The sequence below is a fragment of the Pollicipes pollicipes genome, unplaced genomic scaffold (assembly GCF_011947565.3).
Source record: "Pollicipes pollicipes isolate AB1234 unplaced genomic scaffold, Ppol_2.1 Scaffold_4881;HRSCAF=5763_pilon_pilon_pilon, whole genome shotgun sequence".
NCBI lineage: Eukaryota > Metazoa > Arthropoda > Thecostraca > Pollicipedomorpha > Pollicipedidae > Pollicipes > Pollicipes pollicipes.
In genome coordinates this window covers 44,997,600-45,015,032 of record NW_023596576.1, presented here as the reverse complement: position 1 = coordinate 45,015,032, position 17,433 = coordinate 44,997,600, and the positions used below count along the sequence as shown (strand labels likewise).

Genomic DNA, 17,433 nt, shown 5'->3' with positions numbered 1-17,433 from the left:
TATGTGAGGACCTGAATGTGGATGAGGTGGTTCCTGAGTTAGTGAGCAAGGGCATTTTGGGGTGTTGAGGAGGAGAAAGCACTAGCTAACGAGGATTTGGCCAGAGCGAAGGCCGAATTGTTGGTGGGCCAGCTTAGCAAGAAGGGGTTTGCAGCGTTCCAGGAATTTTGCCACGTTCTGGAGAAGAGGCATCCACATCTTCTCACATGCTTCCTGATGGACGTTGCGGGTGAGTGTTGGAACTTGTGTTGGGGACATTTGCATGAAATGAGTGATGTGTGCATGATGCATCACTTTTTCAGTCTTACCGACGTATTCGTCGACTTGCGCCAAAAATGGTACGAAATTCGTATGGAAAACCAGCAGCCTTTAACCGGCGCCTCTCGCCGTTTTGTCGGCGCTTTATGGGCTGCGTCAAAGAAGTACGAAGGAACGTGCCTCCGTGAACTTTGCTGAGTTTTAGCCTAATGTCTGTGGCGTTGCATAAAAAAACGTCTTGAAAACCTCGATGATCTCTCCTCCCATCCCTATGCTTTTTCAACCCGTTAAGAGCCAGTGGCTAAATGACCTTTTGAACCGAGGTCCTTTCTGCTCCTTTCTGCAGTCACTGCTGGTTTCGTCGATGACTGATGGTTTTTCGTTGGGGATTCCGCAGTTCGTGAAGGTTTCGATGGCAGGCTGCGGCATCAGAACACGAAACGGCCCACTGGGAACATGATTTCGAATAGACGTTTAAACTGGTGGAGGTTCTCGCGATTGGTGTGCATCTTCCTTTTTGGCGGATGCTCGCTGTTGACGCTGCAGTATTCCCCTAGAGCGCTGGCTTGAACATAGACCTCATGCAGATAGCAAGACCGCCATCTTACGCTCCAGTTTGCGGCGGTATCCATTTGACACCCACCTGTTACGGTACCATAGTTGTGACCGGAGAAAAAGGCACCAATGAAAACATATCCTGGTCGGGCACGGCACTTTGTCCTCAACTCGCGGTTGTAATTGTCACCTCTAGTTCGCTTCGGGGCAGCCGCCGCGGCAAGGCCTGTGGAGCGCCCGTGACCGAAACGCGAACACGTGGCGCTCCGGCTCCTTCCGGAGCTACCTTTACGATGCGGCGCACAGTTCAACCCAGGAGATCCCTTGGCATCATTGCCGTTGCCCTGGATTTTGTGGGGTTTGAAGCTTTTGCTCCACTACGAAACTCAAATACCTAGCAAACCTTTATGGTAGACACCATCGATTTAACGATCCCGCTTTGACCATCGTCCGTTCGTTTCGCCCATCCATCAGCTGGATACTCACCGAGCACTGCTCCGCGACACCAAACGTTTTAAGAAACAGGACAGCGCCGGCCTTTATCACTTCAGAGTTCTCATGCTGAGTTATCGACCTGGATGTACCAGAAGGCGCTGGTTTATCGGCGTTATAGAACAGCTACTGACCACATGGAAGGTTTTTAACGTTTCAAACTGTGCGTATGATCATGAGAGCACAAATTGAAACGTCAGCTGCGCTCGATGTGGCCGATGTTTTTGCTCTTTCCATGGCGCCGTGTAACCAGTACCTCCTGGTAAATTGGAGGTCAATAACTCGGCATAAGAACTCTGAACTCAAATGCCGAAAAACCAGGAGCTGCAGGCCTTTCTTGCTTGCACCAAGCACAACGCTCGTCATGAGTGACCCGCCACCCTGCCCGTGACCCTGACCAGCGACAGCACCTGAACGGGTAGCTGCTAGGGGTCCACGTGGTCGAACGCCTCGGACGGTCGGTACGGCATATCACTACGTGTGCGACTGCGGCGTCCAATGCGGCCGGGGTTAGCTCACTGTGGCGCGGCCGGTTAGCTCGGTGGCCGCTCAGCGGGGAGCTCGCGGGCGCGTGGCGGTTAGCGTACAGGTGCGCGGCAGGTTTAGCTCGCGGGGCGTGGCCGGTTAGCTCCATTGCGCGGCCCATGGTTAGCTCCAGTGGGCGCGGCCGGTTAGCTCGCGGGGTGCAGCCGGTTAGCTCATGTGGCGCGGCCCCGGTAGGCTCACCAGGCGCGGCACGGTCTAGCTTCGATGGGGCGCGGCCACAGGTATAGCTCGCAGGGCGCGGTCGGTTAGCTCACGGTGCGCAAGCCGTTAGCTCGCGGCTGTTCCTGAAAGGTCAGCTGCAGTGGTAGCAGTTCGGGCTCGGGGCGGCGGACGCTATGCGTCAGGGCGCATGCGTGACGTGCCGAAGCGCGGAAATGCTTCGCTGGTTCTGACACAAACGTGTCAACTCACGGGCGCAGTGATGTCTACCTACAGTACAAAATGGTATGGCAAAAGTGCACCCCTCCGTTGCAGCCATTCATGCGCGATCCCCAGGTACTCGCGTGTTCATAATGCAAAGTGAGAGCAAACTTGAACGGAGGCAAACATGCGCGTAAATCACGTAATCGTCTTAGCTGAGAGCCGGGCCGATTCCGACGGCCACTTACAGATCGTGGATTGATGTGAAACTCGACTCCGCTCTCGAGCGGCACGGAATAACTTTGAGTGGCGTTAGATTACGCCCCGGGGAGACACAGCACACAGTCGACACCGCTTCATTGCGATTGATTCCGGTACCACCATCATGCATTGTATCTGTTCAAATCTAAACACATCGTGCAGTTGTGTGAGGACAGTTAAACACACAGCAAAGCGTGAAGCGTTTCCTTTACAGTGTTGGTAGCCTGTCGCCATGCGATGGCGTCACGGCAATGCTAAGTTGATTGACTGATTATTGTACCAGTTGTGAGTACCCAAATTTCGCATGCGATGCACCCAAAGGAACCTTCAAGCAAATCGGCTCTATTGAAAGTAGATGAAGATTTGTTCGATTCTTAATTCGCCTCCGACTCGGTCGACACGGCCCTGATCCGGCGTCAAGCAATCGTGAATGCAGCTATTAAAGGGTTCACGGCGGCCATGCTTTGGCCGCTCGGTTGCTTTTAAAGGGTTCACGGAGGCCATGCTTTGGCCGCTCGGTTGTTTTTAGAGAGTTCACGGCGGCCATGCTTTGGCCTGCTCGGTTGTTTTTAAAGGGTTCACACGGCGGCGGCCATGCTTTGGCCGCTCGGTGACTTTAAAAGGGTTCACGACTGGCGATCCCCTGGAAGCTCTGCTACTTTTAAACGGTTCACGGCGGCCCGCTTTGGCCGCTCAGTTGCTATCCATGAGGCACAGAAGGCGTAGCGAGCAGCCAGGCTGAAGAAGAAAGCAATAAGTCTGCGCAGTGAATGACGTTTTTTCAATGCATCCTTTCATTCCAGGGCGTGCTTTTGCAAAATGTGTTTGAGCATGGAGGGGAGCAGTGGAAAAAATTACCCAAATTGTCCCAAAATACGCCAACAATCGGGTTTCTCCCCAGATTTGGCCCACTTGTTCTCAAAGTTGGTGGGTTTAAGCTCCATTGGGAAAGGGGCTGAAGTTCGCCTTCAATTGTAGAGGTAATTACACTCCTGCTTCTATTCCTAAAGAGACAAGGCCTTCCCGAAAAAAACATGTTCAAGATTTGTGAACCATCACCGATTAATAGAAAACCAGGAGTGAGTGCTATCCCTACTATCTCAGGCGACGCACATAACCACGCTGCTTTAAGTTCACCCTTTTCATTCAAATTTTCGGGCCTTGGTTTCGGCTTCGCGGCCCCAACCTTTAGCACTAGCGACACCTATTTCGACTTCGGCTTCATTTGATCACAAAGACAGGTCTTTTGAGACCTGTCAGTTATGCATGATTATGCATGCCCTTGATAGATGTAGATTGTAGATCTCGCCGGCGCGGAGTGCCTGGGTACGCCGCCTGCGGGAAATCCGAGCATCCCGCCCGAAGGTCAGCTCCGCAGAAGTCCAGTAATCCACTCTGGCTTCTTTGACCTTTCATCCTGTCATGATGTGTCGTATTTTAAAAGGGAGTAATGTGCATTAATGGTCCCCTGATAGTTTCGGGCCGTTGCGATCTTTCCACTTATACTCAGATCATGCATATGTTCATTACCTTTGAACACATTTTGGAAGCAAACATCTCAGGTATTGGTTCAGGGTCGTGCAGTTTCTGCTTGTGTAACCTATGACCTAATCAGTGCTCCACGCTGGCCGGTAGCACAATTTAAGCTGGAGTCTGGTGCGGTCTGCCCGCAGGTGACCAGATGAATCCCCAGTTCTTTCGTCTGACAGTGTGGCCAGCACGTATTGGAGAGGTTCAACCAGGCCTAGGGCGGGCGGGGCTTCCCAACGCTGCCGGTGCATTAGTTTTTTATGGGTCTCTTGGGATCCATTAGAACTTCACTTCTGTCGAGAACGTTGTCAATAAAAGATGTGTTGGTGCAGCAAGGGCGGCAAAAATGTGGGACAAAACAGGGGCTGGGATGCTGGACCATCCTGGTATTGTCAACATATTTACAGGAAATGGATTCATCTCCAGTTAAAATTCAACGTCTTCATGATACGTGCACGGATTTTATAGGAACCTCCTCAAAGCAAGCGGCGTTCAGTTTCGAAGCCTTTTTGGTCTAAAAATCTGGCTAACGTTTTACACCCTCTGCATTTCTTATCGTGGGATATCTCGAGACCATCCTGCAGTAACTGACACGAGGCTCGCTGGCCAACTCGCCACGTGTCTCTGATTCCTCGCCTGAATCTTTAACTGAGCACTGGACTGCACTGCGCTGTATCGCACTGCTGTGTAGTGCTCTATTTTGGGATTTAATCTAAACCTTTTTGAATGGATGGGTTTCTGGGATCAAAACTCGCGCTGAGGACGGGGGGACATAATGGTCTAGTGGCTAGCGCGTTTGACTCCCACGTGGGGATCACGGTTTGAATCATGGTTGCGCCATGCCCCCGAAGTGCTTATACGGCCAATACAGTCGGTGGTGCTGTACAAAAGGGGTATGAGGGCCTGCGTCACATTCCTAGTATCATGTTTCCAATGGGATCAGAGCTCACCCTGAGCAGTGCTGTTGCGTGAGCTCTGATCCCCACCATCCGATCGTGCAGTTCTAGGCCAACGGCGGACTTTGGTGACGAAAGGTTGACGTGCCGCAGCGCTCGGCGCGGTCTGTGCTATCCTCGGACGACACCTAAAGCTTTATCGCATCCGCTGTCGTCGACCGCAGGCCATACCCGTCAAGGGAAAATAGCGAGCGCCCAAAGCGACGCGAACGCGCCCCGCTACGAATGGGTGAACTGGAAGGCAGACGCTCTAACCAGCTGAAGTATCGGGACGAACCCGAACAAGTCCCGCCAGGGGTGTGTGGTACTGCTGTGAGTCAGTCACTGCACCCGACAAGCATCGCCAATGAGCAGTGACCGGCACAGTGTTCGCGATCTCAGCCGCATCGCCTGTCAGCTGCTACGTCACGTATGACGTCACCTGCTTGGTGCCGCTCACGCGTATCACGGACGGGCTGTGCGACCAGGCTCAGGGCGATATAGGCTAAGGACAGTGGGTTGGGCTTGCCACCGGTGAGCCGGGCGAGATTGAGTGCCAAACTCTCAAGTTGCGGACAGCGGTAGACGTAGATTCCAGCCAACTTCAAGAGATGCTGTTTCCGTGACTATAGGATGGGGTATGTGCTGTGGGTGGCCACTTCGGACGGGCTGATGCGCGGCGCATTGCTTCGAGTACCACTTGGCTTGCAGCTTTAGACATAATCGCCTCGTGGCTTGGGTTGCATGGATGGCATTACCAGACTCTGCACAACACGCGACATCTACTACAAGCTTTGATTCCCACGTCATGCGATAAGGATTGCCATTGGATTCCATCAGCATTTGTACCGTGGCGCATCCAAAGGTTATCTTGCTGCAGTGGTGCGGCGCATTTGTGCAGCATACCGACCCAGTGCAGGGGACGTCAGGACGTCAGGACGTCAGGACGGCGTCGTCAGGACGGCGTCAGGACGTCAGGACGGCGAGACCTCGTCACGGCCGCCGGCAGGCTCGCCTCTCCTCGACCGCAGAGGTCGGGGGCGCTTCTGACCTCGCTAGCCCCGCCGCCGCACTATCTGCGGACCCCAGCGAGGGCCGACGGCAGGGAGGGGGTCTCGGCGCGGCTAAGCCGGCGGCTCCCCGGCGGCCAGTCGCCGGCTATTGGGTCAGCATGCCGCCGCGCCGGTCAGCTGTGGCGCAAACAAGCAGGCTCTTGCGTCACGGGCGCAGACCGGGGCGATCCGTGGTTGATGCGGGGGCCCACGCCATGCGGAGCGTGCTTGACATGCCACCCGCTCGGAGTGTCGGGCCGGCCGCAGATAGCGCGTGGCGTGTGTTGCGGTGGAGTTCTGGTGCGTGCGCGCCGGCTACTGGGGTGTATGGGCCGAGGACATAGCGGTGTCCGCACACCGCGGCGATTTTTGGAGAGACCGAGCTATGGACATGATCACGGGGAGGTTGACGCAGAATTTCTTGCCGGCTTTTTGGTGGCACGGAGCAATAATGAGTCGTTGTGGACATTTCCGACGATATCTCACCCAGTGGGTGTGGTGAGACCAGTGAAGTATTTAAGCAGATCATGGTGCTCAAATCTGATTGCACCACCATCCCTTTCTCCTTCCATCAATCAGAGGTCCTGACAAGTTTGCACCATACAGGTTGTACTTGATGATGCCCACTGCCGTGGTTTTTAACGTCGCATTGCCGCCATCTATGAGCGTACCGTATCCAGCGCCTAGACACTAGCAGGCAGCGGACCTAGCGACCAGTACGCAGGCCTGAGCTCGAATCCCGCCGGTGGCGCACCGAGCCCCGACCGGCAGCAGGCGACGGCGACGGCGACGGAGCCCGCCTCCGCGGGTCGGACGCGACGGCCGGCGGCACGCGACCCTCGCCCGCCGTCGTCGAGGGCCACCAATCGTCGATCGGCCGCCCCGGGCAGTGCGCGACCCGTGCGGCCGGCTGGTCTAGGGCGCGGCCGGCATTTGGCCGCCGGCTGTCGGCGCGGCCGGCAGCTGGCCGCCGGCTGTCGGCGCGGCGAGCGATGGTCCGTGCGCCGACGACGCCGTCGTTGAAGTGGATACTCGCTCTGCAGCCCGCAGCTCAATCTCTGGAGATGACAGGGGCGGGGGTCGTGTCCAACAGACGCCCCCTTGTGTGGTCTGTGATGTGCTGCGACCCTCATGCCGTGACCCAGATTCCCTCGCGAGGGATATTCATAGTGCGATCAATTGTAAACGCGATCAGGATAAGCGCCCATAAATTTCGCTCATGCATGAAATACGCTTTGCGATGTCCGTATGGGTGAAATATGCCTGCGGCGCCGCTGCGGAGCGCTCTGGGACACGTGGGGGCGCCCCCGAGACGCCGAGAACCAAATCTGCTGACTGGGATCCGATGTCAACCCAGCGCTCGTGCGACTAAAGCAGCTGTCAGAAGCGATGCACATCGGTGGTCTGATGACCGGCCTTTTCTAGAAATGGGCATCGGAGCTTAAGGCCTTTGCTGTGGCGTTGTGCGCTGCTCATGTTGAACTTAGACGGGGAGGGGGTAGCATTTCCGCTGAAGCGTTCTTAAAGCCCATTAACTGAACTGAACACAGGCGAGCAAATGCTGTTTGTGCCAGCGAATTCAGGGAGAAGTTGTGCTCTAGCCGACACCAGAGTGCAAATCCTAGCAATAAAATGTGGCTTTCGGCGCCCATTGCTGCCGGTCTCAGACTGGTGGTAAGCCTGGGGAAAAGAAGAACATATATTAGAATCAGGTATGATTTACGCCCTAATATCCCCGCAACACGACCGCTTAAGTGGATCCCAGCGAAGTCTTAAAAAGAATTCGCGCGAAGAATCCATCGTTGCTTACTTCCATTTCCCAAAAGCTGGGCAACACAGCACATTTTATTTTTCGGAGCATCTTTTTCGGCATTACCTAGCATCTTTCCCAATGCCAGGTCCGTGGCCCCTGGTCTCAGCTTATCTCTAAACGTGCCCTGCACTCGGACAGTGAATCCTTGCCGTGCCTGGACTAGGTGTCAATGCAGCAGATTGCGTCATGTGGCTACGGTTGTGGCCGGCTGGTTCATGGCAGTGCTAGTCACCTGGAGGTCGAAACTAAGGAATATTGTGTAAAAGCCTATACAGAACGCATGCGTATGCCAGGACGCCCTTGTCGGCGCTAGGTTTTACTTAACCTTGTCCGGGCTTGATTGTGTGGGTGAAATGCGGTGCCGTAGGATGACTGCGGTCTTTGAGTGTGCTCACGCGAGCGTGACCAACGTCTTACCGAATCACTTTGTTTCAGCGATGAGTTCAGCAACGCCAGCAGTGTCATCTGGTGGCGACACGGAGAGTCTGAAGTCTCTCGATGTCGCCATCAGAGAGCGAGATCGAGTCGTTCAGGAACTCAACGAACTGCGGGGAACGCTGACCAAACGAAAAGTCAACAAGAGGTGGGTTTTTGGCCCGGCTGCAGCGGGTCGTGCCTCGGCCAGAGAGCCGACCTAACAGCCACCACCTATCACAGTATGTGTTTTTCAATGAAGATTCTGCGTGGTGTTTGAAGTGGACAACGTTATGATAAGATACAGAGCTTATCAAAACTGGTTTTCCCGGGCGCGGATACGCCACCCCAGTTTGCTCACCCGATGACTGATTTCACAGCAGTCAGGGCGTCGAATAGCGGTGTGAGACATTTCACGTGTTATGACATGAAGTCCACGGCACGATCTTTCGAGGTTGAGGTTCCGCAACCTGCAGGAAAATTTTTAAGCATTTGGTGGGACGCGAGCTCATGCATTGTGAGGTCCCGAAACTGCGGCATGTGCTACCCGGTATTGAGATGGGGTTATTACTAGAAGCTACTTATTACGGGCGAGGCCCCATACCAAATAAATTTACCTGCTCGATGAGAAAATGTCAACTTGATCGGCTCGTCTCGGTCGTCACGCTTTCCAGAAACTAGAATATTTCCTACCACCTATCTCAGGTGGATGTGGATGTAAGCGACACAGAGCGCGATTATTTAAAAATTAGTCCCATCATTCACCCATGTCCATACTTCAGTGAAGAGCGGTTACGCCATTTCGGACGAGATGCTCCAATTCTTACCTATTCAGACATCACTGGTGACGACTCTCGCGTTCTTGCCACGACACAGCTGTTTTCATTTTTGACAGATGCAGGATTTTTAGTCATACACACGCTTATGTAGTCGCTTCGCTGTCACCAGCGCAAAATGACCTTAGTGGTCAGCGCGCCCTAAAACCCCAGCCAACAACAAAGATTATATAAATGCTTGCTACGCAATTGGTTTGAAATTATGAGTTCGAAGTTCTTATGCTGAGTTATCGATCGTCAGTACTTCAGGAGAAACTGGTTAAGCGACATTACATGTGTTATGTTGTCGATATTCGGGTTTCAAGCTGTGCTTATGGTCACTGGTTAGCTTTTTTGTGTTATAGTATTGCGGCATCAGCATAATTTCACCTCTTCTTTTCCATTTATATGAAACTTGTGAAATGTAAACATTGGGAAAAGGCTGAAAACCACGGTTCGGAGACGGCAGGTCGATACGTTGGCTGCCCGGCGTTGCACCGGCAAGATACGAATTGGCACGTAACGAGGAGAGAGCGGATGATGGCGCTGACAAACGCGCGTTTGTGTATGCAGATGGCCACGGATTATCTCGCGTAAGCCATGAATCTGCCCATTTTGGAATGATGTCAGATCTCAGCCATCAGAGCAGATGAGTAGGCGAAACCAACTGTGGGGTTATGCAAATGTACCGGCCACAGCCCACCAGCAGGTCTCAAAACTGCCCGACCTAAAGACGCGCCAGCCGCCAACCGAGAAGTGACCAATGTCAACTCGCCCGAAGCCTATCCCGAACAAAAAAAGGCGGTCTAGACCGGAACAGGTAGTAGTGGGCGCAAAATGACCACTGCAGTCGACGCGCCCGAAAACACCAATGAAGAACCGGAACAGGTAGTACGCCTCACAAAATACTGCGAGCGTACTACAGTTTATTATGACTGATGGTGGTCCGAGCCTTCGCGTCTTTCACGCCGCTGTGGTCACAATTTTCGAAACTACAAATGACTACAAATGCATCGATTTTGTCAATTACAATTACCACACCTGACCGGACTGAAGGCGTTTCAATTTTTAGACAATGTTTTGGTGAATTAGGGCGCGAAATGCAGGTTGCGTCACGATGCAAATGCGTCGATTTCGTCGCTTACAGTTACTGCACCTGACCGGACTGCAGGCGTTTCAATTTCTACACAATGTTTTCGTGAATAAAGGCGCGAAATGCAGATTGCGTCACGATGCAAATGCGTCGATTTCGTGGCTTATAGTCGCCAGGCCTGACCAGGCCGAAGACGTTCCAATTTTAAGACCACGTTGTTTGTGAGTTATGACGCGAAACGTGCTTTAGTGGGCCTTCACTTGTTAAGCTCCCATGGAAAGTGAACATGCCAATGTATTGAACAGCTTTTCAGCCATTGGCGTCAGTTGCGGAATGCGCCTGGCTCCACGACGGCCGGCCACCCGTACCGTCTGTCATGGCCTTGCATGTCCTGCACGTGATTGGCGTCTTACTGGTTGCCATGGTACCCAGACGTCACCATTGCTCCTGCGCGTGGTTCTTAGTAAAGGGACCTTTTATGCGTGTGCCTTGGTGGAACTGCACCTAATGGCCGCTACGTTTACATCGAATGCACAGTCATCGCACATTGTTTTGGAAAACGCAACCGTGAAACTTCCCAAAACAATAAAACAGCCTCCGGATTAAGCGGCTATGGGACGGTTCTGCCCAGTTTCGCGTACGGTTTCTCACACTTCGTCAAACGTCGCTCCAAACCGTCCAGCAGATGGCGCGGATTCCATGGGCATCGCCGCCATCCTGTCTTTATACGCTTTAATCAGCGGTGATTGCGTTCCAGGCGAAGTTCGACGTGAGTTAATCCGGAAGCGAGGTGACGTCGGCGGGGGCTCGAGGCGGGCATTCTTTGCAATAATCCGTCGTTCGGTCGAGCGCTTTCTCATCCAATAGAGTATGTGTCAGAGCCTTCCATCTCATCGGACATGTAATAAAGGGCCGTGCTGCCTTCACAGCGTGGATTGTGAAAATGTGTCGCTGGATAATTGATGAATGCCTGTTGTGGCCAAGTAATTTTGGCCATAAACGATTTGGGACGTCAGCAATCCAAAGGTCGGTCATGACGCTTTAATAAATTCGCCCTTATTACACGGCTCTCATTGGAATAGCGTAAAACGAAAAGGCATTGGCACCATTTCGCCAAGTTTGGTTGAAGTCATTTGAGATCAGTGGCATGGCCGACAGTGCGGCTCACTTTAGATCGTGGTGTTTTGGCGCCGGTTGAGCTGGCCATTCTACTGTCGTTGTCGTGACATCCAACTTGAGAGGCCGCAATGCATATGCAAATGGCAATTGAGAGGCCGCAGTACGTGCATCGGTCAATGGATAAACCGCTATCACTATACACATCTCATAGCACACACGAACCGCTCCGTGTCCTTCACCCCATCCTCGGCACTGCCCTACCACACGAGTACCCGGCACCCCTCGTGCGCGGCGCGTCCGTCACAGTCACTGGCACACCCTGGCCGGCCGGGGCCGGACGCGGCGGCGGCGGCGGCGGCGGGCGCGGGGCGCGGCCCTCGGCTCCTCCGGCCCGGTGAGCGGCGCACGTCACCGGAGGATTACTGGTGGCCGGAGCTCGACCGGCGGCGGCGGCTGGGGGCCGGACTTGCTGGGACCGCCGCCGCCGCCGCCGCCGCCGCCGGCCGAAGCGGGCGTCCAGTGCCGCCGCCGGCTGCTGTCGAGTCAAGTGGGCACTCGACGGCCGCCGTTATCAGGCGAGTGGCAGTTGTGGGTCGAGAGAGTTATCGGAGACGGGATAAGCGCCCGTGCGACGCCAGTTGGCGTGCGGACCGCGCCGTGCGGCCGGCGGGTCCCTGATGCTCGGCCGCGGTGGCTTTTCCGAGCCCCGCTGACCGGCGACTTATCCTTAAGCGCTTGCTGCGTGGGCTTTCTATTATTTATTTCTGGAAGGCGATTGAACTGGTACATTTCCCAGGTGTGCTGTTGAATTATTTAATCGTTTGTGGTTCCGCAAAATGCTCACGGCTTGTGTGCAAGTGAGTTTTATTATCTCGCGTGCGCTAAACAACTGCGATTAAATTTTTCTAGACTTGGTATAATTATCTTTTTCTGGGAGCATCTTATAGCATGATCTGTGCTCTCGCCATCTTTTTTCTACCATTGCCGCGGTGACGCGATTGATATAAGCGTCACCGGCTTTTGATTTCACCGTCCTTTATCTGTCTCCTGAGGGGTTTTCACGAGGTAGGGTTCGATTACAGATCTCACGATCCCATGTCAGCGGCTGCTGGTGACCTCCGTGGAAATGTGGTCATGAGTTCGCTGTGTTTGGACTCAAGCTAAGTCTGGATCAAGCTCGCGTGTGATCTAGCTCCGTACCATCTCTCGCTTTTCGAGATCATGTTGGACTTTGCTGGCGGGGCGGTTGGTGTTTGAATACGTGTCACGCGGAAGCCATTTGGAGTGCAGCGTTTGAGTTTCAAACTGATTTCAACTGGTGAGCCTCTAAGTATGCTTCCACTGCCCCCCCCCCTCCCCCCACCCCCCACCCTTATTCATTCCCTCTTCCTTTTCCCCCTGTTCCTTTCTAGCCCACCTCACCCTCTCGCGTTGTTTCCTCTCCTCTCCTCTCTTCTCCTGTCCTCTCCTCTCCTCTCCTCTCCTCTCCTCTCCTCTCCTCTCCCCTCCTCTCCTCTCCTCTCCTCTCCTCTCCTCTCTTCTCTTCTCTTCTCTTCTCTTCTCCTCTTCTCTCTTCTCCTGTCCTCTCCTCTCCTCTCCTCTCCTCTCCTCTCCTCTCCTCTCCTCTCCTCTCCTCTCCTCTTCCTCTCCCCTCCACATTCCGTTGTCACTGCAGGCCCAGGCACAAACACGCCTGCATCGCCGGCACCGTCGACCCGCCGCCGTTTACACTGCGGCGCTGGCCGCCCGGCCGGCCGGAACCGGGCGAGGACAGACGGGGCCCGGCCGCCCGTCGTCTGCGTGTAAACCGAGTGGCCCGCCCCAGCACAGCGAGGACGGCTGTTTGCAAAACACGTCGAACGCTTGGCGGCGGCGGCTAGGCGCAGAGGGGTGTCGTCTGTTTGGTGAAACGTTACCCGAATAGTTAACAAAGCGAGCGGCGGCGGAACTGAGGGGGGGATGGGGGTGGCGTCGTTTGCCGGGCCTGGTGAGCACCGCTGAGATGGATAATTGGATTGGCGCGCTTCGATAAAGCTGTGGCATGGAGCTTGTGACTAACGCTTTTGGCGCCGAATATGAACGCTCAGCAGGCAAGAAGGCTGGCGGCCGTGTGGTTTTTCGTTGGATGTCACGTCAAAGTAACGTTTAAGGTGCTCAAATTTTGACGTATTTTTGCTGCGAAGTCCTCAGTTGAGTATGAGCGCGGCCAGTTTAAAGTGAGACTGAATTTGCACTGTTCTTCGAAGCTGGTCTTGTGTGGGGTGTGATGTGCTCTCGGCCCCCAATCGTTGAAATCGGCCGGCAGTGACCGCAGCCGAAGATAGCCCTGACACTCAAGAGCAACCACCTCCAGCGACCTTCAACCCAGCCGATACACCTCGCAGTGTTGCTGACCTTTGGCGACCATGGCCTTTACCCGGTCGATGTCTGCAGTAGCCACCGTTTCCAGCGGCGGATGCGGCCTGTTGCCGGCCCAGTGCCGGTCGTTCCGCCGGCGGACGTTACACGGCTCCCCTGAGCCGCAGATGGCCCATATAATCAATGCCCTCCTCCAGCGGCCCTGCTTTCCGTCGCTGGTCATTGGCTGCGGCCGCCGCGGCCCGCCGTTTGTTGAAGCATCAGCTGTCGGTCCAGGGCACTCGAGCTGCGTGGGGCAGCCTGCGGCGAAGGACGCGCAGCGGTGGTGCCGACCTGGCGTCTTCCGCGTGCACGCGGCCTCATCGTCGTTTTGTGCCGGAATTTTTGAGCAGACGGCGCTGGCCTAGAACGAGCTATCATTTGTGCGGAGTTATAACCTGCTGACTGGCGTGATCGCGGTGATTCCGTTACTTTATGGGACATTTAAAGCTTATGGGTATTATTGTCACATTCCGCTGAGGCGAGTAATTAAATGCCTTGAAAAGTTGGCCGTCGGTCGCGTGCATTTCGTGGTGGCTCTATCTACCGTACCTCGGGATTCTCTTGCACTAGGGTACAGGATATATCACTTTGCGTAGTTACTGCAATGTGCTTGCAGATTTGAAGTGGGCGTATACCTTCATTGAACTGATAAACGGGAAACACACAGGCACCTTTAACGTCAGTGCGTCAGTTTGTCAGCCCCATCGGTCCGTCGGTGTCCCTGTACCCCGGTTCTACGGTACACCGGCCCCGGCCCCTCTGTCCCTCTTTCCCCTGGTCCCCCGGATCCCCGGTCCCCGGTCCCCGGCTGGTCGACCGGTCCCTGATCCGGCGGTCCTCGGTCCTCCGTCCGTCAGTCTCGTGGTCCGCTAGCTCCCGGCCGGCCGGTCCGCTGATCCGGCCAGCGGCACCGGTGACCCTGTCCCGAGTGATCCGTCTCACTCGCCCGCCGACGCCGGCGTTCGACGACGCGGCGCGGCCGACGCCTAATGCGGCCCATTTATATGCTGGCCTCCGGCCAACTTACGAGATGTCGGCTTCAACAGAGGCGCTAATGCTGCACCGACACGGGCGGAAGTCCCCGGAGGCGAGCCGCCGACACGTGGAGAGGGCGGGCCCGTCGCCGGCGCGCCGGCGTCGGCTCGGTGACGGTCCCCGGCATCCGTCGAGCCCTCGGTCGATGGTGTCGGCGCTGACGGTGCTGCTCCGTCTCCGCCTGATGTGATGCGCGGTGACACGCCTGGCTGACCGGCGCTGGCGGGGTGAGGTCACCCGCAGTGTGGTGTGCATCAGCAGGGTTTAGTTCTAGCGCTGAGGGCATCGGGTCACGTGTGAAGGAGATGAATTTCGCGCCGGAAGGAGCCCGTTTTGTCGGCGTGAATCTTTTCCAGGGATGCCCGGGTTAGCCATAATGATATTGTGTTTTGCTCGCGGCGAAGATTCAATTCCAAAGTTGGTACGTTTTTAACAGCTTTGTCGCCAATCTGTATTTCTGCCAATCTAACCACCGTCAAGTGATAGCAGGGGAGAACTATGTAGACCGAGGTAAACTATGCGCGATATTTGCATGAAACTTCCGCCGAAACTTAATCTTATTAAATCTACTCTAGCAAATTGTCCGACAGGCGCTCTTCAAGCTCCTCCTAGAACTGATATTCCTATGCCACGCATCTCGTTGATGTGCAAACTTAACGACCGCCCTTCGTTTTATCCCGCAAACTTCAATCTTCTCGCCGTGTCACCCTCCGCCGGCTGTGTCCGCCGCTTCCCTGCGTTCCGCGTCACGCAGGCGTCTCTTCATCACCCCCGGCTTTGAAGTCGTCTCCAGACGGGCGCGCGTCGGCTCGTCTCGACACGACTACGCCACGCTGGCTGACAGCGCTGCCAGCCGGCGCGGCCAGCTGCTCTCCCCTCGGTGCCCGGCGCCGCGCCCCGCTGCGACGTCAGTACGGTCGCGGTTCTGCGGACCGTGTGTGTGTGGCCGCGCCGGTCCTGTGGCCACCTGGTTGGAGCCCTGTGCCACTTGCCCTGCCGTCGGGCTGTTTGGTCCGTGTCCTGGTCTCCTGGTGGGCGCGCTGGGGAGCTTAATGCAGGCGCTGGTGCTGGTGCTGCGTCCGGAGTTGGTGCCTGGTGGTGACTGAGCCGGTATGTGCTGTTATTTAACGCTACTCCGCATGACCCGTGATGCAGTGCCGCCAGTGCTCTCGCCAGAGAACACCGAGATGCGCTCGCCAGAAGCGGGCGAGGACCAGCCAGGCGGTGTCCGCCGCCTCCCGCACTGGGCGCGTCTCGCGGGCTGGGCTGACGGTGACGCTGAGTGGGCGGACGGCGGGCTGGGGCGGACGGCTGTCCGGAGCACACACAGCTCGGGGCGGCGCCGGCCGGCCGCGCCCGGCCGCCTCCTCCGCCGGGCCGGCGCCGGTGGCGGGCCGGCCGGGCCGCTCCGACAGCTCCCCGGCAACTGTCCCCGTCTGTCAGAACCAGTCCGCCGTTTCTGCGGCGGCCTGAGAGTGACGGCGGTCAGGCGTGGCTCGTCCCCCGCCCCTCCCCACGCCGATCCTCCCGGCCTCTCTTGTCTACTGGGATCGCGGAGAGCCCCAGCGGTAGACCTCGTCTCCTGCTCTGCCTCCCCTTCCCCAAACCTCTTCCGGCGCGCGCGCCGCCCGACACGCTCGCCTGCCTGCTCGCGCCGCCGGCAGCTCGGCCTGCCGCCCGACGCTGACCCCACCTGGCTGGAACTGCCCTCCCGGGAGCCGTCCGTTCGCTGCTGCCAGCGCCGCTGAGCGGCTGATTAAGACGTCACCGGCGGCGCCGGCCCCGCCGGCCCTCGTGCGCGCCGCCCGTCCACTCAGCCTGGGGGCCACTTGGGGCGTCGTGCCGGCGCTATGGGCCGTTGCTCGTTGTCACGGCCGACGGAAACGCCGTCGATCACGATAGCTGGCATCCATTATGTACGCGACGGCTGGCAGGCCGGCTAACGGCCCGCTGGCATACACTGCTCGATGTTATAAAGACGCTGACGCGCGGCCCGGCTGTTCCTGTGTGCGTCGTCGGCCCTGACGCACGGCGCAGCCGGCCGTGTTTGTCCGCAGCCGGCCGCGTTTGTCCGCAGCCGGCGCGCTGGTGTTCGTGTTCCTGAGCGGAAAGGCCGGCGGCCGTGCGGTCTTCCTCGCTCCGCCCTCGCTGGCTGATGGTATCTGCGGCTGGGGGTATATAAGGTCGTGCTGGAGTCTCGCAGCGCGGCCGCGGCTCGGCTGCTCGTCGCGTGGAGCTGTCTCGTTCGGTGGGAGCAATCTGGGGGCGGTGAGACTGCCCCGTGAGACGGCTCTTGAGTCGTAGAAGCGACGGCCGACGAACACTAACCATCCCGGCTGACCTTATGCAGACGAATAGACTGATAGGCTCAAAGCATTGCATGATTAGGAGCGTGGTTTTACATGACCTCGGTCGCTCAGGTGTTTGTTTTGTCAGAGACAGACTTGATGTATGTAGGTCATAAATTGCAGGCATTGATTGCCACAAAAGCGTCGATGACGTTGTAGATGCAGCGAGGCGACGAAACAACAGCGGGCCTCAGATTCGCGATCTTAATCTGGTTCGGTTCGGCAGACGGCGCGTTCAAAAACGAACGTTAACGTTGTGCAAAGCATAAAGCTGCTATAATTTGCTTCACCCTGCCTCTAGCCGAAGCGGACTGATTTCCCGCGGCCATCGTTATATTTGTCGGCGGAGCTTTGCGTGCGATTCCGCTCTGCGCACGGACGTTCCGGCACTGTTTTCACGTGATGAA

General features: G+C 56.3%; 1 protein-coding gene across 1 annotated transcript in view; it reads right to left on the bottom strand.

The window, feature by feature from the left end:
* Positions 1-17,433, bottom strand: part of LOC119100455 (tight junction protein ZO-1) — a gene marked incomplete in the record, with an annotated part of 177,534 nt that overhangs the window by 130,958 nt on the left and 29,143 nt on the right.